A 23,375-nucleotide genomic window follows, 5' to 3' on the forward strand; every position below is an offset into this window, starting at 1 on the left:
GAAGGGTCGTCTTTCTGATTTTGTATTCTACGTATAAATCAAATTGAGCGCCAACCGCTTGTCCTTCTGTAATGTGAGAATTCTCTTATGCGAATACCTTTGTCTCCCAATTAGTTCATATTACGGAATGTAATTTGAGTAACTGAGGATTAACTTGGCGAAATGATTGCCATCTAAAGTGATTGATTAATTCTTTAGTTGTGGGAAGGATAGAAACACATTTGGATAGTCTTGCAAAGAAGAGAAAAGTAAATTTATGTTTCGTTAATTAACGGCCTATGCAAGTAGTGTTGCATATTTGTCTCGTTTTTGTGCTTCGTTTAGAGTGAACTAATAAGCTTCAGGTTCTCCTCTGTTTAGTAGGATAATCCACTTACGCTTGGTATTTCTTTACAATCTGTAGTTTTCCGCGCTAGGGTGTTACTCGAGTATTTGCGTGATTTTATTCTGTTTTAACAATTTTCATCGTTAAACGCAACTTGGCAGTACTGTAATTTTTCGTTAAATAGTCTCAAGCAGAAATCATTAAAAATATATCTATATCGTGGGGACGAAACAGATTAATGGTAACTCTTTTTTCACAAATTTCCAGAGATGTAGAGTCACGCTACGGTGGTTTTTACACTTACTTTTTATACACCCTGTGTATAAATTAGAATAAAGGAATAAAAAAAGTCTGATTGAAACATAACCGAATAAAGAAATGATTACCAGAACATGTAACGAAATTTTTTATCAAAATATTATGAAATGAACGAATACAATTTAATAATCACTATTTCTAGACTTTATCTCACACGCCGTTATAGTAGAGAACTAGGGGAAGCAGATTTACCACTCTATTAACTGAAAGACCGATCACCATTTTCCCTGGCATCGCTTTAGGTACTTTTATGTACGTAGAACGCTATATGTATAGCAATCTGATGGCTCAGGTTGAACATATGTGGCTCGATATATTCACGATTCATTTGGGCAATATGATTCTGTCGATAACGCGCCGCCTGTAATTCCTGTTTCAAACATACATATAATTAGATAAGAATTATTTATATAATACATGGATGTCCTGATATTTTATTCGAATAACGATAATTAATCCTTTAAAGGGAATAATTACAAAATACAATTTATAAAATATATACATATATATATATATATAAATACCGTATTTATGATATCATTCCTATTTTCAAGTGTATTTCTTGAGATAAAGGAAAAATAATTACTACAATCGTAATAGACATTTAGTACTCTACTTTACTTTAGTAATCACCGTTCATTACAACGCGCGAAAATTTCTTTCTTTCTATTTTCCTCGAGATAATTTACCATTTGTTCGTGAGAACATTCGACAAATTGGTATAACGAGTTGGAATAACAGCTTGCAGGCAAGGCCGAGTCTAGAGCTTTTCGGGCCCTAGACGTACAAATGAATACGAGCAGCTTTCTATGTAAACGAGGATGAGGATGATAATCGTGAAAAAATCACAATTTTTGAAATTGCGTCAATTTATATTAGTCAGCTTGAGATTTAAAAGATATAAAGTGAAAATAAACGATCGACATTAAATTATTTTAAGCAATTACAAAGTTTTGTTTCCCAATTTTAACATCTGTAAGCTTATTAATAATATCCTCGAAACAAAGAGTTTTTAGAGTATCCATTTTTATGTACGGTATTGTCAGTGCGTTAAGCTTTTATTCCGCAAGAGTACTGTGTAAATAATGTTTTCATTACGGATTTTTAAAATTCGATTATAAAATTCAATTTTTCGGAAGCGATGACTATATTCCCAAGCTTTCTTCGCTACAATCATGTATTTGTACATAAATTTAAATTTATCGCTTATATCTTTATATATCAGCTCTTCTATACGAGTAAGTAACTATTCCATCACAAACGGTTTAAAATATTCTGTCTAGAAGCTTCACCACCTTTTAATCGTACGTTGTTCTCATTGCTATCATCGAAAAATACTTTTTTTTTTTATAATTCAGCACCTTTTTATATTTAATTGGAGTAATATTCCCAAACATCTCGAAATCGTTAGGCATATTTTTAATAAAATTGTTTATGCTACGTATAACGATACCATTGTAGATATTGGACGCGTGGATGATTTTATCTAAAATTCTTTGCCCAAACACACGTTAACGAAATACCAGTTTATTAAATAATGTAGCCGCTTCTATTCGAACAACTGGCTTTTCAGTTTCATTTATGGGTAGTTTGTTTAATGCTGTTTAATGTTAACGTAATTCTCTTTTAAGCCACTTGTTACATCAGCTTGCGCAAACCAACTTTTATTTGGCAAAGTTTGTTTCGCAATAAGTATTATTATCTGTATATATGTTTTCGTTAAATAGAAAAGTTAAAGTAAGTGGATTTGTTTATTTCATGCAGTAATGACAAATATCCTAATACCTAATATCTAATTTGCCTAAACGCAATTTTGCAGGCATATTCGCCTTAGAGTTGAATACATTTGATCGTACGTTATTAAGTGTCCTAGCTAATCAGACAATTGGGATGCTTTTTGCTCAGTCTTGTTTGCTAGTAAATTTAGGTGGTGTTTTAATAACTTTTTATATCTCGCAGCAAGACACGTTATTGTATTGTCAACTAATTCCATCTCGAGAGTTTCTCTGACATCTTCGTTTCTAACGTACTACGGAGCATCAACTGCTGTACTTGAAGGTTCCCTTTTTTTAAACGTTGCTTATAGCAACTGTACCCACGCCACAATTCGATCCGAAATTTCATTCGTTGGATTCAGTTTTGAGTTTCTTCGCTCTACATAGTCCGTGTTTCTTCTTTCTATTTGAATCTTATTTTAATCTTTTTCTCAATCCATTCTCGTCTGGTTGTGATGGTAAAGTGTCTGGATTTTTCCTCGTTCGCTTTTATTTTCCATTTAAAGAACCAAGCTTGTGGAGTTAGTAGGCATTGCCGCAGAAGCTAAGAAGCAATGTCAGCGTCATCGTGCATTGTTAAAATAGCGGTGTCATCGGCAAGAGTTGAAGGAGAAGCGGGAAAATGGACGTAACATTGCATCTGCCTTTTCTCTCTCTCTTAATTCCCTGTTACGATTATAAATATAATTTCTATGCAATTTATAAAACATTATTATTTATAATAATAAATATAGTAGTATTAAGAAAGATATAAGGTTTAGTTGATGCACAAATGACGGAATACGATTGCAAAAGGATAAGAAAACAAGAAACGGTAAAGAAGTTTAAATGGATTTCGATTAGCTACTCAAATTGACCTTGAGTTAATCGAACGTACAGCGATACATCGTTGGAAGTTGTCCGAAACAGGGACACGAGATGTAACGTTAGAGAAACGAACGGCGGACAGAAAGGCAAACAACAACAGAGACGGAAAACGAAAATGAGAAAAAGAAAAAAAACTTTCTTGCAAGACACTGTGTAGATGGCTGGGGTTAACAGGGGGACGGAAAGGAGGGATAATTGAATACAACTTGATCGAGCCGCGCGTTTCCACCCCATTAAATCGGGCTTAAGTTCGTAAGAGAGAGAAAAGGAGTTAGGGGCGGAATTGAGCAGGAAGCAAGAGGTCAGAGAAGGGCGAGAGGGAAGAGAGCGCAGACGGTGGCAGGAGGAGGAGGTAAGAAGAAAATGGAAGCAGGAGAGCGAGAGGAGGAAAGAGCGAAGAGGACTAGAGGAAAGGGGGCTAGTGGTGGGCTCTGGTAGCACGACGGAAAGGCGAGAGAATGTTTACTGCTACCCCAGCTGGGGGCCAATCAGTATAGCCCCTTACACCCTTCCAGGCGAAGACTCTTAACCCCTGCCTCTCTCGCCACGGCAGTCTTCCAGGACGTTGTACAGTCGTACAATAGAAACGCGCCGGCAATAGCTAAGCCGATGTCGTTATACAGCCGGATTATTCCTCAGCCCAGTAAAGCTCCGTTATGGCGATAATCAAATTAACTCGCTTCGAATTTTAAAGACAGCGCGCGCCACCGCCCCTTTCCCGGTACAGCCACTGCCAATTTGGCGCAGCTGGCCTCACATCGGATTACTCGGTCACCCAGTTACTGATACCGTCTTTGTCTTTCAACCTCGCTGACAGCGGCCCATAAATTTAGACAACCTAATCTAACGTATCGAAAGACATTGGTCATTTCAAGGAAGATGGAGCGGAGGACATGTACCTCGTTTTATCGATACAGCTTATCCAAGGCGCCCAAAACGATCGGTTATCTTATCGCTTGTCAGCGGCAATTTTCAATAAACCGACCAAAACTAATTGCAAACCAAAGTTTCTAATAAACAATATTGATGGAAAACATAATGCAAGTTTATGTTATTATGTTACGTTGAATCGGATCCGTACAAATTGCGCTATTTAACAGAGTTTTAAAATAACCACCGAAACGGAGTAGCATTTTCTAAGTAAAAGTCATGTAGCAATAAAACGTTTTATAATTGTTAATAAGGATACTGCAAGAGAGTTCCACTGCGTACGTATAGTTAAGTATGGATCATTTATTTTAAAGGCGACGTACGGTCCATTTTTTGAAAAAGTTGGCAAAACAACAAATTCAGATACACTCTGGTGTGATTTTATTTATAAACAATTTATACTTTACGTCTCAAAATACGTTTTAAAAATCATTTACCTTTAAAGCGATGCAAGTCCCTATAACCTGTAGCCTGCCTAAACAGTCGACATAATATTAGCAATGAAACAAAAAAAATATGTTCGTAAATTATCGTTACATTTCAAGTATTATTAAATTAATAATAGCTTTACATTTATATCGGGTCGACCAACGCGATAAAAATTTATTTTATATTCAGAAACTTATTTATTTAACGCTTTAACGCGAATCTAAACTTTGTAATAAATTTCGATGAAACCTCTGGATATTTCGAATGTCTCTCTCTAGCTCGTTAATTACAGAAGGAATTACGTTGATAATAAATTACAGAAGAAAAATTATAAATTACAACGAACATAAATATATATGTAGAACATGGTAAAATATAAAGATATGATGCAATTATTGCCTTACGTCGCGAGTATTTTAAAACGTTTCCACATAAGGATCCGAAATGAGAAATAGAATGTATTCGATATTAATCTTACAAGCACACTGTTACAGTAGATAAATAAATACTGAAATGCAACAATAGTAAAATAATTAAATAATTAAAATTTGATGAATTGTGCAACGCGCTAATTTGGAAAGTAGCGTAAATCCATTGATTGAAAAGGTGTCTAGTTAATTTTCAACAAAATTATTTATATAATGAATTTACATCTGCTTAAACATATAGAGACGCGGAGAAACCAAGTAGACCTCGTCAGGATTTTTCAATCGACATCTCGAAGCAAAGGAAAATTGTTAGGCATAAATACCCTCACACAGACACTCACACAGGCATTTGAACAGGACACTTACACAGGTCATGCTCATTACTGTATAGAGAGTGGGGTTCAAAGTATTTAAAGGATCATGGGTCAACAATTCTTGCATACTTTGTTAATTATATCATTCGCTTATATACATTTGGTTCTGTAGTTCTGTTTAATAAATATCACTGAATATTATTTTAACGTAAACATTAATCTTAACTTTAAGATTAAATTCTAACAAAAATGAATTTAGACCACTTTGAAAATATACGGTCCAACATGTACAAACAAAATCATTCATGTAACATAAAAACATTTATATTCATTAGTTTTGCATGTTTGTGTATTGAAATGAAATATGGAACATTCAATAATTAGTTGTAACTGCTAATTCAATTAGACTCCATCCAAACCATGCATTATTCCATACGACTGTGTTTAATTTCAACTTCGCATAGTTGACTTTCTAAATTAATAACAAGGATTACTTTACAAGCTGCATAGCGCACTTATATTGTTTGTACTTATGCAATATATCGTAGTGTACGTGTGTTTGTATATTCATGATATTTGTGGTTCGCGGTTTACCACTAAATCTAGGTTTTACCTTCAAATACGTTGTAACTTGATTTATAACGTAATAGTGCATCAACAAAACGTTTTATTAACAAAGACCAGATACACACATGCATGTAATATAATTTACGCGCATTCGCTTTTCTACCGATCAGTATTATTGTATTCTCTGCTTACACTTATTTGTATCGTTTCGTGGAGAATGGTTGAAAATCAAACGAATTTAAACTAGTTTAAAAGAGATAGCTTTGATTTTCATTGGATATTTCCAATTCCGATTTGATAGAAAACCGTTGCGTGGTAGGAAAAACGAACAAGTCTCGTGCCTTATAATATCTAACGTTGGGTAAAGTAACGCAGTCTGTCCCGATTCTTTTCAAAGTTAAATCCGCACAAGTTCTTGCCCTGTGCTCTTCCGTATAATGCTGCAAAGTGCAACGGCTTGCGTTTAGAAGCATTGTTCCCAACAACTAAAATTCGCCAGACGTGCATAGCATTACAAAATGATCGGATAGCTGGTGAAAAGTAATTGGGTCGCGATGAGTGTCTGCATCTTGAAGTAGTCGTCATATTTGAAAGAGATTCGTCGCGTAATCCGCCTAGAATCGAGTATAATGACTTTTCCACGACAAGCCAGAACTCATGTCAAATCGATGTATTTGCCTGCCTAGACGATCCTTCCACGAAATGCATCATGAAATGTATGCTAAAAAGACTGCAACCACTCGTAATAATAGACTGCTGAATGAGATTACCAATTCTAAGCCATTGCGAATAAGAGTATCGCGTTCTCTCTGTCACCTGTTTAACGTCGCGCTTCTTTCCTTTCCGTATACGCTCAATTTGATTTATCGAATTGTCTCGTTTTTTGAATACACGTTTTTTGAATACGGAACATTGGTGGAAATGTAAATTTTTCAATTTTACTTCTTTCAAATTATATCTACATATGGTGAAATAAAATACGGTCAAACTATCGATTTTTCACAAAACGTAATCGCTTTGTTAAAACAAATTGATATTTCAACTGATACCGTATAATTGAATTACGAGCTTTTAGCAATTAGCATATTCACTTTGAAATTTCCTTACAATTTTAAATATTCGTTATTATCCTAATGACACTGTCCAATCGTCAGCGAAAGCACAGCATCTGATAGTTCCGTTAAAAAAGTTCCGTTAAACGATACTTTACGCGAACGTGTATTCGTTTATAATTCAAAAGCAGAAATATCAAAATATAGTGAATTTAGAAGAATTTAATTTATTTCTACAACATTTTCTCGCATATCGAATCGTTTCAAAGCTATAATCTAATCTATTCGCGCGGACTGCGGATCACTTTAGCTAATCCCTAATTGAAATACATTCGATACCATAAGCTGCATATTATCGTAACAATACATTAATAATATTACGACAACCATTACGATATGTATTCCGCGTTTAGTCTTCTCTAACGAATTTCAACAAAAGTTGTTTTATTCTCGTAATGCGAAACGATGGATATAAAAATATAAACGAAATATTAGCTTTCGGTATCCGTTACTTTAGCGTTGGAGATATACTTTTGCACTTTTGCGTAATAATTTGATACGAGGTGTACAATATTAGGATACATATTGCACATCATTTAATTGAAATAATCTGATTGCATCGATCAGTCGGCTCGTATCTCTTAAATACCTACGTTCCATCTGCAGCTAACAACATTACCAAATGCGTAACATCCGGTGCGGATATGATTATAGAACATTAATGCGGTTATTAGATAACCATATACGAACCGTAATATCGATTTGCTCATTATTCGGCTGGTATTTTGAGGAAGAGAGAACGAAGGCGAAGAAAGTTGCTGGTAATAGAAATAGCCGATCTGAAATCTGTCGTTTCCTGCAGAAGCTAGTCAGAAGCGGCACGACAATCAGTGCAAGAACGCAACTTGCATGCAAGGGAATCTGCGATTTCACGGAGATTCTATTTTGCAAGGTAGCGATCCGTATCACCAATCAAGTTCTTTCAATCCTCGACGATCCAATCGAAGCGCTCTTGTCTCTGTTCTCTCCTTTCTACCACCATCTTTCCTTTTTCCACGTGTGCCGCGCTTTCTCCGATTTACCTTCGATTCACCACATCTATATCCTTCTCAATAAACGCCCTTACGCATACGTTTCAGAACGAAAGCCGTAACTTTCCTGCGAAATTAAAAGAATATTTTTACCATTTGTCCTCATTTTCCAACAGAGAGTAGCCGTTTAGTAGCCGTTGCTTCGCAATCGCTACGTTACCGTAGAAGCTGGAAAAACGTTTCAGCAACAGTTGAAGAGAAGAAAAGATAATCGATATGAAAATATCAAAATATCGAACCGGGTAGCAAAAATGTAGCATACGAGATACAAGTTTGTCTTTCAGAAGTAAAATTCTTCTGTGGATAGGGAGCAGTGGAAGTACTCGCAGTATCTCATTAGCTGTAGCTGGATGGTGGTGAAAATTGCGAATTATTCTTATGTTTATCGGTTGAGAAGACTCGACGAGGGTAGACGGTTCTGTCGCGCGAAAAAATCAGAACGACAGAATCGGTAGTAAAAATGGTCTTTCGCTAACTCGGGCGAGAGGATGGAGGACTTTGCCTTGGCCGATCTTCTAACCAACCGAGGTGGAAGCTATGTATATCCAGAAGGGACTGGAGGTAAGGATTCGAGTATACATAAGCTCGAGGGAGTGGATTAGAAGAGGTCTGGAGGCTTTGGCGGATCGGTCGGACTCGTGTTTAAGTAGCCCACGTTGTGGGATAGTCCGACTTCTTGGTTGGGATTAGCTTAGTTACAGATAACTAAGTCGAGATTTGGAGAAGCTGAAGATACAGATGGAAGAAAGTAGGCAGAGAGATGAAGAAAACGGCGGGGGACAAAGGAAACGCAGATGGGACGATAGAAGGAGAAAATCAGGGAGAATCCTCGGAAGCCGAGAAAAGCGACAGTCCTGAAATCGGTTTACCTCTACAGAGAATTACCGGCATGTATGCGTACACGACTACAAATAACCGTAAATTGTCGGTGAGGAGTTTGATTATCTTTCCGGCCTCTCTAGGACGCGAAGTGACATCAGCCGGATATTTCTGAAGCGGATAGAAGGATATTGTGATCCCTACGGTGAAACAGCCGCTGGCTGAGCAGCCCTTTGCGCAGACCAATGTCTCGCGATATTACACGGCTCCAGTTGCTATACAGCGAGAGAAACAGAGAGACGGCGAGAGGCAGAGAGGCAGAGAGGAGGAGACTAGCTCGGCGAGCAGAGACAACCAAACAAGATCTCTATTCTTGCTCGGAGTTAATTGTCTTGCCAATGCAGGATTAGCAGACTGAAGAGCGGGACTTACTGGCCTTCTGTGCGATCGCTTACTCCCTTAACCGACATTACAAAGTTCACCTCGATCTTCCCCTTGACCTTGTCATTTCAAACTTTCTTTCGTTCTTCGCGCCCTAACGTATCGTTATTCCTATACACGTTATCGTTTCTTGCCCGGTTTATTTTTATTTTTATTTTTATTTTTATTTTTATCGTTGCTTGCCTTTTTCTTCTTTCGTGCATCGTCTTCCAACGGATCGGTTCTTCGTTTTCCACCGTCCTGATTTTTCCTTTACCAGGCAGCAATTTTATCGATCTTTTTGATTCTGTTACGATTCTAACCACGTCAAAATCTTGATTTCGGCGATCTCGGTTACTGTTGCCTGTGACGAATGACATCCCTAGCTCCTATTGTATGACTATTGTACGAACAATGCAATACAACTATACCAATGACAGTCGAGTTACAAACCTACCGAATACCGTAGCTGAGAAATACTAATTAGAATTTTAAATATTAATACGTTGTTTGCACATTATCAAAGTTACGATCAAGTTTACTCTTTCTTTCCTATACAATTCGATTGAAATATTTTTTATTATACGTATAATTCGTCTCTTTCTAATCGGATGACTTGTCTGATCGCGCCAAATTCAATTAAATGACTGGAACTATTTGTAATAATTCGTACTCTCAAAGTTAATCAATTGGATACTTAATTAGAAAATTGATTTTATGCAATTTAATAATCTATGAATAATGTCTACATTTATCGCAGTCGTGTATTAAATTAAATAAAAGACAACAGGCATAATGCTGATCATTGTTGCCTTTCAACAGCTTTTGCACTTTAATCTGTTGGTCTTTTTTCTGCAGCGTAAGGCATATGTACTTCAATTTCATAGGAACGTTGCAGCATAGTTACATTTAAGGCTAAAGGCTCTTTGCGGTTGACATTTGGATATCGACATTGAAACTCAGTTGGCTTATTTCAAGAATGAAGATTAACGTAGTTCGATAACCCCCTTATCATCCAAGCGCATAACTTTCTCTATTTAAATGCTAATAGATTCGAAACGGGTCACTTTAGTTTCCAACTTGTAACAAATACTTTATCCAAAATATATAACATTCGTTCCCTTGATTCACTCCATTGTTTCGTGTTTTACATAGCACATATTTCAATTTATAAATAAGGTACACATATTATAACGCATTCCAGACGAATGCGAATAAAAATGACAAAATATTACAAGTATCAGAAATTACGATAAGACTGAATCATCGATATCAGACTATTTAGTTAATTTAAAAATGGGTATTATATATAGCAACATATAAATAGGCTTGTTCTTTATTTTAAATGTTTAAAACGAGCAACGAGAAATTTTAATCTTCAAGCTATTGTCAAAGTCGATTAATCATATCGAAACAAGCTGCGGTTAATCAGACGGAAATAGCAGATCGATTAGAGAACCACATAAACTGTGTATCTATTGTTCATCTTTAAGGGCAATATCGAGAATCTGGGGATCAGCTTTACTTAGCCCTGTTGCAATCTCCAGTGTGTTGTTTCGCGTACCAGTTTTAGTTAAAGCAGATTGAAGGGAAGGGCAAGAGAATGGTCGAGAGTAGGCTGTGTTGACGTTGAAAGATGGTGGTGCTCCTTCTCTCTGGCCGCTACTTTCAGCATGATATAGCACCATCCAAATGCGCTGATAGATCCAATTTACAGAACGCCTTTAACACACCATACCGACTCATACCCAAAACTTCTACCACAAATTCGTTCACAGTGTTAAAGACAATTTTTAACTTTTTAAATCTCCTGCCTGGCTTAACCCTTTCAGCAATAGCAAATGATATAGCTATTTCTTTGTTTTGTTCAATTTAGTCAAAACTATTTCTTCAGAACGAATTAAACAACATATTTTCCACGAAGTAGAAGAAACACTTTGAATAATTTCTCTGAAACTGGTAGCTAAAATAGTACGAATAATACATCGGTAATTAGAGTTACACATATCGAATGACATTAAGGTATAACAGTTCTTAGCCAACAGTGTTACACAAAATGGAACGCGTTAATCAACGACAAATATAACCATAGCATGATACTATGAAAATAATAATAATAATTTCTAACATCAGTCATATTTATTTTAAAACGTTAAATGTTAATATAAATAACTGCAATACGTAAATAAAGTATTACATTGATTAGCACAGTTAAGTGAAACAGCAGACCTGACGATCTCGCTGCCATTCGTGTTTGTAGGTAGAATTTGTTTAATGTAGATTATAAAGCGGAAAATATTAGTAAAAATGAATTATTTTTGTTAGAAATGTCGTTGAAAAATTTAGGAAAGTTGCTACATTTTATCTCCATAATTAATAATTACCAAAGGAAATTCGTTAAACTCGAGAAAATTCTTTATTTTATAGAATATTTTATAGAATAAATAAATTAGATCGACTGATTATAACGAAAACGTTGTCCTGACGGAGACACAATCGTCGTGCTATTTTACCACATTCACAACAATTTGCTCAATGTCTATTGACAAATTGCAGAGTACATAGAAGATATACATAAAAAATGCGTTTAGCATTTTTTTCCAAAAGAACGATCGAGTTGCTAACCATAGTTTCTTTGGGTCTTTGGAGCCTAACGATGAGTACAATATAACGGAATTAAAAATTGTGACAAGGAATCTCAAACGGAGCGTAGAATACAATGCTCGCGACAAATCATTTTCGAGCACCCTGTACGTAGCATCAGCTATGCATATAAGATCCAAGCGATTAATCCGCGTAGAGCAATTAGTAGTGCAGAGGATCCGACAATCGAGCTATAGGTCTCGATTTCAGTCTCTGGAGGGCTGAACCAAACACCTCGTCAGGATGGACGTGCCTGTAGCTCGTGTGAGCCCAGCTGACCCTCGACGATTAATAGTAAACTTAATTATTGGATCTCACGCCACACCAACGCGTCGCACTTCTCCTACGCACTTGTGCTTCGCATCTATATGAAAATACGCACTGCGAGCGTCACTTAAAACTATGCGTTCTTCAAGACGAAAGGACTTTGTAAAAATTGAACCAGTCGACTTGAATTTTCTTTGGAAGCTAGAAAGGTTGCTTTCCTAGATGCTGTATAGAGTATTGACAAAAATTACAATTGGTCGGAATCGCGAAAAAAGTAACAAAGGTCGCTTCTTCAAACTTTTTATCCTGTAAATTAAACCGTAATTAATGCCTAGAAAATATATTTTTTAGATTTATGTCAGTTGTAAGCATACTGAAAATTTCCTTTAAATCGGCCAATGCAGAAACTTTTCATACGCATACAATTGACATTTCACAAAACGTATCTCTCAAATTTTCTTCGCGTTTCCGATCAACTGCAATTTTCCAATATCTTTTTTACACGACGTCTAGTAAACTAATCCTTTTAACTGTTAAAAGAACCTCAAGACTTTCTATTCCAAATTCTATTGTAAATTCTATTCTAAAGGTCGGCCAACGCTTCTTCTCTTCTCTCGGATCAACTTCTTGTTCGTTACTTGAACTGCCGCCTTCACCTTTTTCCAAATGCGTCGTTTTGCGATAAATATATAGCACAAAATGTCCACTTAAACGATTATTTAAGAAGATGATGCTTTACATCTTTGTCGATCAATATGCCACGATCCTAATAACAGATGGTTGACATTTTTTATTTCACTGGCAGTTGCAAAGATTTTCACGATCTGACAATTCTGTTTCGCGACCCATAGTTTAGAAGCCTCGCTGTAGATTATTTTTGTCGAGTATTTTACGCTTGCCCGTTGCTAATCCTCTCACAGTTTCTTTTTTAATCCTTCTTTCGTATGTATGTAAAACAAGATATCATCGACGAAGACCAATCTTTCAACTTCAGCGACTGAAATGCGGCGCCAAACGAGCACATTTTCGCCTATTTCTATTTAAAAGCAACTTGCAAATCTTTTTACGTTCAGTTTGTCTCGTCGTGCAAACAAAAGTTACGTCTTTCTACCAAGTCTGTTCGAATAATAAAACAATCACTTTTCTAACGTGAAATTTCATTTATTCACACACACACATTGCGATTAATTGATGGATTCTTGAAATATTTATGTACTTTGTATCTTTTTGACTTCCAAGTCATACAACTTTTTCAATACAAGCAACTCCGAGGAATCTACAGGCTTTGGATTATTCTCAATATCGTGTTTTTGCTTTTCAATCTTTTATTTTTCATTTTTGCTAATTTTGTCGCATTTCCAACTTTCGACCTCTTACGAGTTTGTTAATTATGTCGTACTCTGTTTCGATGATTAGAATGCTATTAGTTTCCTACTAAATTCTTCTGATTACAATTTACTCGATCGAATCAAGGAAAGAATAGGTACGTTGTATATCAACATTAGTAAAATGTAAGTTGAATCTGCTTATTCAAATTTGATTACGGTGACTGATACAGCAACAGAACGTGATTGTCGACGGTCGAAGTAAAACTAAAGGAAGAAGGGTGTTGTTAAAGCGACAGAGTGAAAAGCTTTTATCGGTAAGATGATTGAACCGACACTGGTAAGATACAGGGTGAGTCGCAAATCGTGCTATAATCGGGTATAAGTCGGAGATACGGAATAAAAAATCTCTGCATGTCGCTTTGTCTTCGAGGAAATCGAGTTTGAAAATTTGTCAAGCATACTTAGACTTGGCCAAGTAGCGACTAGGTATGAATAAGCAACCAACGCAAAGTTATTATACATGTTAAAATATGTAAAAAATGTAAAATAATATTTTTCCGTTTAAGGTCTCATTTCCAAGAAAATAAAGTTGGAACGGTCTGTTAGGAAAATTACGAAATGGTCTGATACACGCGCGTGATATATTTTCAAATTTACTTTTCTAGGGAAAACGAGGCACCCTATGAAAAAATTTTACCTCAAATTTTTAACTTATTTCCACATGTAGTTTAAGCTTCTGCCGATTATTTGCTCTTCTTTGATCCAGCAATCAGTCAAATTTAAATATACATGTCAAATTTTCAAACTCGATTTTCTCGGAAACGAAGTCTCGGATGAAAAAATGTTACAGCATATTTCTCTTATTTTTTCACGTAGAATCACTGCAATTTCCTATATATATTGTATATATATTTATTTTTGAAACAAGGAAAGGTATCTATCACTGAAAAATACCACGTTCGGATAATAGAACGTCGGATATTAGGATGTTCGGAGCTTCTACTGTGCTTTTCATAAAACGCTTTATTTGAAAAGTTCTTCGTAAAACTTGAATAGCTATACGATACGTACATGTGCTAGTCGCTAGCTACGAAAAGTTGCCGGTAATTCGAAACGAAGGAATTGGTTTGGGAATATTTGCAGGTTGGTGATCGCTGAGCGGAAAAGTTTCTTCGTATCGGTTTGAAGGTGACCTATCAGACTGGTTGTAGGAAGCGAAGCCTCGTTTGCCTAGGTGAAGCAACATTTTGCATGAAAAGTAGAATGGTATCGAGTGGAATCGTGGACAGGCCGGATGAAACGACCGTGGTCGCGTATCGTGAAAGAGCGCGCGTGGGATGTACTTGACGTATTGCTCGAGTGATCGGATATCGATTAGTCTGCCGCACGGCTAGTCCACAACACCCTCCATGAGTCGTAACTTGCACTCGAATGCTATTCCACTAATTACCAAGGCGACAGGGACCACTGTGGTTGGCACTTCTGACGGTGGATCTTGACGGTTCCACGCATATGGGCCGGGGTGAACTGGCCAGATTATCGGCTAGGCGTATGCGGTTAATCACTGACCGATCGTTAAGGTACATTATCCTCCTTCATTATGCAGCGGCATTATCATTATAATCTTCCTGAATTTTCAGCTAATTTTATACTTGCGGTTCATCCTCAAACCTCCCCTTATCCGCCACTCTCGATTATGCTACGGCCAAGCTGAATCGTTTGTCCTTTATAGTTTGCGCATCGTTATCATGGATTATATGAATTATTATCACTTTATAACTGGCTCTCGTGCAAGCTTAAGAGGTTGTGCCACCTTGATGGTATCGAAACTAAGGTTACCTCTACAAACTCATTATTACAAAATAATCCATCTACTCGAAATTAGTATTTCATCGTAAATGAAACACGCGATATACTTTGACAAATTTCTGATTGTAAAAGTACTTTCTATTTCCACCGAAATGCTATTTAACACGCAAGTAAATATCCTTTGTATAAACAACATATTTCTTACTCGAACGCTGTAAATAAACGTACACGCTGTGTGCATTTATTCTTGCAATCTTTTTAAAACGATTTAGTATATTTAATATAAACAATCCCAACCTGGAAATTTGGAAAATTATGAAACTTTTGGGATATGTAAAACATATATATATACAGGTAACTATAACGAAACATAAACTCTAGGAGGCCAACTTGACAATTCCGCTATTTTTAGATTTTACGTTACGATTCACAAACTGCAAGAGATAGAAAACAATTTTCAGGCAACAGTTGCTTCTTTTAACGAGGACGGTTATTTGGTGAAAGTCTTACCGATTGTGTGTACAATTAGAGAAAAAAAATATTCATAATAGATCCTTATAATCGGAATTCAGTCAATAGAATAAACGCTAATAAAGTATGTACACATTTGAAACGGAAAAGGGCATCCGTTACTGAGAAATATTATGTTCGGATAACACACATTCGCGCATGTAGGGTATTCGGATAATGGGTGTTCCGATAAGGGCGGCTGTACTGTAAACATTCTCATCATGCAGAGACCGCATTTCGTTCTCTGTCTATTTATACTGTTAAGTGTTGCAGCCAGATAGTGATTGCGTACGTAGACTTACTGCTACTCCAAATATGATGCTAACAAGTTGTCAGCAAGACATAAACAGTAGTATTCGTTAATTACAATACGACTTGTAACGATTCGTCGTTTTACGTGCACCACACTGTTGACATAAAAGATATAACTTTGAAAAACGAAGCTAAAACGAGGCTGGGGGTAGCCACCCACATGCTATATTTATTTTTATTTTATTTTTTTTTCTTCACCAAGAAGATATAACACTTTACCAAATGTCCATAAGGACAAATTGTAAAATAACCAAAATAAAATAAAAAAAAAAAAACACTGTTGCGTTTAGTCTTATTTGTAATTACATTTCAGTATTTAGGGCAAATACTTCAATCTTGTCTTTTCTCTATTTGCATGTATCTTTATTATTTTTATTTTCATATTCCAGAATGGTAATCTCATTCTACTATTCATTAGTTGCAGTCGGCAAATTTATTGGAAAGTGATTGCGTTTAATGTATCTGCGAGATGGACCAGTTTGCCGAGTGTGTTCAAATGACGCCATAAACTGTGTATACATACCTATAGTTTAAGAAAGAAATTTTGGTGTGATTTTTGCGTACGACATACTTTATTTTTATATTTTTATAAACAAAACGTTTTTTAAATAAGCAAACGCTATAAACTATAGAATATTTATAAAAAATATATTTCAAGCTACTGAATATTTCTACTATTATAACTAAGAATATTCTTGAAATATTTGTTTTATTTAATCTTTTTTAGTTAAAGTGAACACGCGGTATAGTTCGATTATTGCTGGCTTTTTAAAATAAATTTACTAGTTTGATTTCGGCATGCGCAAGTCGAAGAAATTCGTTGGAAATGGGCGATTATCTTTGAATTCTGATAATAAGAATATAAATAAGTTGTCTCTGCGTCACATATTTAGGTTGCGTTGCACAATTATCTTGCGAGTCCAATATAATCGTTCCACTTCTAATCTTTAACTTTTTCGTCCGTTATAATAAAACCAACTATAACGAAAAAGTGGGAAAACTTCGTTCAAAGTTACGAAAGATCTCGGATTAAAATATCTGCTTTATTCGTACGCGACTTGATAAATCAATTTCACAATGTTTAGATTAATTTTCCGCTTCCACACTTGGTTGGGCTTTGCGGATTTATTGATTTCTTAGTTCCAGTTTACTCCTGTATAAAATTCTAATTACGCTCCTGTGTTTCGATTCCTTTCTGTTTCACAGAATCGTTAACTTCTGATAAACTTTAGAAAACTTGTTCCTAATAGCATATAATAATTCTGCTCCATTGAAAATTAATAAAGGCTAATCGACGATCACCGGCTTTAATGAACTTGAAATCGGAAACTTGAAAACTTTCATTCAAAAGTCAAGGTCCACATTGTGAACAACTTTTTCCTATACATGAAATCTTCGTTTTCGAGATATCCTGACGCTAGCATGACTTCATTTTTATTTCATCCGATTTTCTAGATCTACCGTAAATTCGATTGCTGCCGTTTATCATTATTTTTATACAGGTCGTTTCTCTTTTGATATCTTTGTTATTTTTGCAGATAAGGAAACATATACGGGGAAAAAGTTATTTGGTTTAGAACGGCGAATATCGCGTTTCGTGTTTTTTCCTTCAAACATATCTTGTTTCGACGTTTCAAGTTCATCGACGGTTTGTTTCATAATAATGGGATATTTCTAGCCGACAAGAAATGAATTTTAAACATGGGGATATGTTGATCTTGAAACAACCTTGAGTAGACGTTTCATGATAATTTATTTTCGCCTAAAATTGTTATTATTTTACAAGAAATTCTCGATATAACCTACGTTATTTTCAAGACATTTTCCCATACGACACACGAATGATTGATCATTTCGTTGCACGTTCGATCATAGTTGGAGAAATGGTGTAGTCGCTGTGCATCTACAGAATTCCTGACGGCTTCTCCATACATTAGCAGCATTTCAATTTTTTCTTATTGACCGTACACGTCGACGCGAACGAAACGAACAAGACGAAGGAGTTTTCCACTGCTTTAATCAACACGTTGACTCAATTGTGATTGCGTTTCGATTCGTAGGATCTTTATAATCGTTACAGATAGTAACACCGGAAGTGTCATCGAACAAAGTTGATGGTAACAATACAATATGTTTAAGGGAATCTGGAAAGCAAGGCCAGTCGAATCCAACATCTCGTGTAAAATAATAAAATTTTGGTCAAAGGTAAAAAAATGTTCGATTTCTTACTTTTCAAATTGCCACAAAATGTCTACCAACGTCATCTCAAGCCAGCATGTTCAAAGTCCGTTGTTTATCAACTGCAATAATACGATGATAAAAATATGCAAAAATCTATTTTCTCGTACATTTTTTTGTACCTGCACACGTAACGAAGATATATGTATGCTACTAAACATACAAATGCAAAAACTAGGAACTATACGTTTTTTTTTTTTATTATTTTATTTTGGTTATTTTATAATTTGTCCTTATGTACATTTGGTAAAGTGTTATATCTTGTTGGTGAAGAAAAAAAAATAAAAATAAAAAATAAATATAGCATGTGGGCGGCTACCCCCAGCTGGGTGCCAGCTTCGTTTTTTCTAAATTATATCTTTTATGACAGGAACTATACGTGATTATAATTAGACTACCTATGGAGGACATGCACCCATGATACGTTATCATATCTGAAACCTTTTTTCATTAGAAACATTACTTGTGCATTGATCTAAGTGGTTACATTTACGTGCCGCATCCTCTATAGATATAATATACTTTGTTAAGTGTATGTAGCGGCACATGAGTCATAGGACGATTCGAATCGAGAGTGACTTGTGTTGTTGTTTTGCCTCCTTTTGAGTATCAATACTGTTACGTCATAAAAGATATAACTTAGAAAAAAACGAAGCTGGCACCCCGCTGGGGGTAGCCGCCCACATGCTATATTTATTTTTTATTTTTATTTTTTTTTTTCTTCACAGAAAAAAAGATATAACACTTTACCAAATGTCCATAAGGACAAATTGTAAAATAACCAGAATAAAATAAAAATAAAAAAAAAAACGCTGTTACGCCGCGCGAGATGGTCCGTGCGACGTCCCTTTCGGTCTGGCCGCCAAGGCCTACCCCTTGCTACACTGACCTGCAAGAAACCCAAGGAAACCACCATAAACCGAATCTTTCCAGCTTAACTTCTATTCACACAAGTATTTTCGGCTTATGGGTGCTCCTTTGAACAGTCCTTGGGTTTGTTGCACACTCTTGCTAATTACGGAGAAAGCAGATGTGCCCCGCGAAACAGGTGATTTTTCCCAAGAACAAGGACACCCATCAGCCACATCTGCAGGAGACTTTCTCCTCGTATTTTGTTTATTAACATTGGCTATAACCAATGGGCATCGCGGATCGTTACCCTCACTTTTCTACCGAAAAGTGTGAACGACGAATCCGCGTCCTTAGTTCAGAAAAGGTACACCCACATAGAGCTTTCCTCCTAAATAGTACGAGATGGGTCAGTCACTGCTCTTACACTCCTCGGACAGTCAAGTACTTTGCTCTAACATACCTCGGATAGTCAACTCTACTGTTCTTTCGCTCATCGGGCAGTCAAGTCTACTAGTCAGTCACGATCTTGGTATTCAACGCGCTAACGCTATCAACCCTCGGGTCAATCATTGTACTTTCCGACAACCTCAAAATATTTTCTGTATATGTTCCAATTGTTGTAATTTTGGTAAATATACTTATATTATATAACTGTAGACTCCAGTTATATCCAAACAAACACCCCTATTATCCCAAAAGAAATAAGGGGATCGGCCTGCTCGCGGTGTCGATTCGTATAATCGTAACGGGAATTTACGACTCCCGTTGACGCGACTTGGTCGAAAATACAAACGCCGTTTCCGATGTACAAGATTTAAAAGTAAACAAACTCCGGACAAAACAATATCGCCGCTACGAGCAACCATCAACCGGAATCAAACTTTCCGGTACTCCCCCGACCAGTATAAATAGATGAACATGCTCTCTAGGAAGATAATTATCCAGTAACGAGTAGACGATTACGACTATCACGAGTATTCACTTGCCTCGTCATTAAATAAATCAACACGTTTCATATCCATCGCATGTACATACATATATAGTTCGTATTGATGATTGCGGAAGGGATGCAAGTGTCATGGATGAAGAAATAAAGCAGACAACGAACCTCCGTAAATTAAATTATAAGCAAACGAAAATTATGTCTTGAGTATTAAACGGCAAATTATTTAATCGCGCATTTGTACTGGCCGTTGCATGTACTTTTATTGACACGATGAAGTATCAGGTTTTAATGAGCACCGAGCCAACGCTTCGACTTCCTAGACATTTAACTTGCACAATTTCTGGAAATTTTAACTATCGGAAAAACAGTGAAACTTTGTCGCGCTTCCTACCTTCGGTAATAAAAACGAAACTTTACGTTTAGAATTTGCACGGCGTTAACGGAACGTTTGTTCTTGAGTTCTTGTAAAAGTTTTATGCCCATTCCAGTGCAAAGTGTATATTTCCTTCTCCGATAGTTTAAACGGATTCAAATAATAAAGTTGTTATCCTAGTTATATGCTGCTATGTATTGATTTATTAATTTATTCGCGCATTCAACTTTTAATTATTGAAAAGAAATAAATTTGGTTTGCAAAGGTGTATCGATCGAGAGAATGGAAATTATCGCGTTCACTTAGATACGTGTGCATTAGGAGAATTCACATGGTGAATGAGAAGAGAAAAAATCGCAGAATCTTAAATGTTATAATAATATAAAGCATCTCAGCTAAATTTAATAGGTGGGAACGATTCGGAGATTTCAATGTCAACGTCAGCTGTAGTATTTTGAATACAACGCTATATTTTTTATATCAAAGCATGGGAAGATGTTGAATTCCGAGTAAAACAGCATTGTGCCTTATTAATCCCAATACGTTGATGTCGCCACTGATTCGTTACTTAGGGAGATTTTCCAAGTGTCGATAATCAATTTTCATGAAATTTATTAGCTTTCTAAGACATATCTGACCTATATTTTATTATATCGGTGATATTCGGGAAGCGAAAACAGCCCTGAAAATAAGGGTGGAATTTTTCTTAATACCTCGGGGAACTCCTTAAAGTACAAAAAAATATTGTATACAAAAATTATTTGTCTTTTAGTGGAAAATTTAATTACGTAAATTATTTTTCAAAATGACTACTCATATAAGCATTGCACCAAAAGTTAATATTTTTTGCTTGACAGTAGAGGACATTTCACCTATATCGTTGTAAAATATTGTATAAAGTTAAGAATTTTCAAATTTGAAAAAGCTTAAAAGAAAGCTAAAGTTTAAGCTCCAAGTTTTAATGAATTTGAATCTTCTCCTTGACGAAAGGCCTTTCGTCTTATAAGACATTATATACAAATATCTAATCCGAACGATGAAAAGTGTTAATCGCGAGTATTAAAAATTCCTAAAAGTACGAGTATTTTATGAACTGCTCGGTTTCATAAAGCCACCCAACGTAGCGCAACCTCTTAAATCATCCTGTCGACGATGGTAGTAATTATATTTGGATCACTGGCCCGTAACAACGATTTTCCGGCAAGAGGTTTCTAATGAGAGTAGCAAGTAAGTTGGAATTTATATTGCTCAAGTAATCGGAGAAATCTTTGCTTAAATCATTTTATGGTCAAACACACGAAAGTGTTTGATACCTTATATATCTTACGTTTTGATAATTCGAGTAGTATACCTAAGATACAAGGTGAGATCAAAGAAATAAATGCAGTACAATTTAAAAACTACTGTTCAAGTATAATACTTGTATCTGATCCTCGCAGTCATCTCTCATCTTTTGTTTTCACGTGTTCCATCAATGATTACGAGTAGTAGAAATTTACGCCTATTCTTTCTTATTGACGTTACTCATGCTTACATTTCTCTAAAGTGTCTCGCACTTTTATTTATTGCAGATTTTTTGCATAAAATACATCGTAAAGTTATTGAAATCCAAGTATCGATTGTGGAATTTATTTAGTACTTAAATTACAATGTCCGGTTCTTCTTAGGACACAATGTCACTTTCAAGCTTTTAGTTCTTTCTAGTTCCTCAGTCTTAATCTCTGTGTGACTTATCCCACTGACTTGCTACAATCTCGTGTCTTCTTGATGATGAAAACTTAAAGACTGGTTTCAACCAGTCGAAAATCACTGGTTTCGATCTACGAAACGTGTCTTTTGCGACATACAGTTTACCCATCGGTACAACTATCCACGACTTATACATACAGAATGTCCCAGCTAAGTTTATCACTTGGAATATGTCCTTGAGAATATTAGAAAAATGTTTCAGCAACGAGACGAATGGTTTCGAGATGGGCATAACTTAACGCGATTAGGTTTTGCGTAAGAGAACGCGTGGAGGACATACAAACGTCGTCGATGTTACTTCAAATGGGGTCGTATATTTTTTAATACATCAATCCACTCAACAGGACATTCTATACAAAAAATGTATTAACTTATTTACGTTGAGATACGTTAACTTTACTTTGTCAAATTCATCGCATGAAAGACAAAGATAACGTAAACGTAATTATATCGTTTCGCATATTTTCCTATCTTCCGTACATTAAAGTAATAAATAATGCGATTAAAAGTGTTTATTTGTTTCTATAATCCATTTTCCGTAAGCTTCCACTTCAATCATTCACTTGCGAAATTTTCGGTCCAAGTCATTTTAACACATTGCTTATCGACAGCCTATTAATGGTGTCTAAAACGCCAGCGTTTATCGACCGGTAGCTTATAAATCGGCATTTTGTTGACTTCGGTTACGGACCGGTAGACTATTAATCCGCTTTTTCTTAAATCTGCCAGAGGCAGTAGTAGAAAAATTGTTAAACACACGCGCGCTCGCGTTGCCAGTAATGATGCTGCTCTACTTGTTTCTTCAAAATTGTTACAATAATTTTGACCCTCCAAAGTGAATCCCAACAACGAAAGTGAGGTACTTTTGGATCATTAGTCAGAGCATTCGTTCGATCGTCAAGTGCTCGTTGGACATTCGCTTAAGTTACCTCTACGATATATTGACTTGGAAAGCTATAATGATACGGATATCCACGTGTTCCGTCCGAAGGAACAAAACGTGAGGATTCGTA

General features: G+C 35.9%; 1 protein-coding gene across 4 annotated transcripts in view; it reads right to left on the minus strand.

The window, feature by feature from the left end:
- LOC132915180 (uncharacterized) overlaps positions 1–23,375 on the minus strand; it is a 204,860-nt gene that overhangs the window by 171,872 nt on the left and 9,613 nt on the right. The window lies entirely within an intron of this gene.

This window comes from Bombus pascuorum, chromosome 16 (assembly GCF_905332965.1).
Source record: "Bombus pascuorum chromosome 16, iyBomPasc1.1, whole genome shotgun sequence".
NCBI classification, from domain to species: Eukaryota; Metazoa; Arthropoda; class Insecta; order Hymenoptera; family Apidae; genus Bombus; species Bombus pascuorum.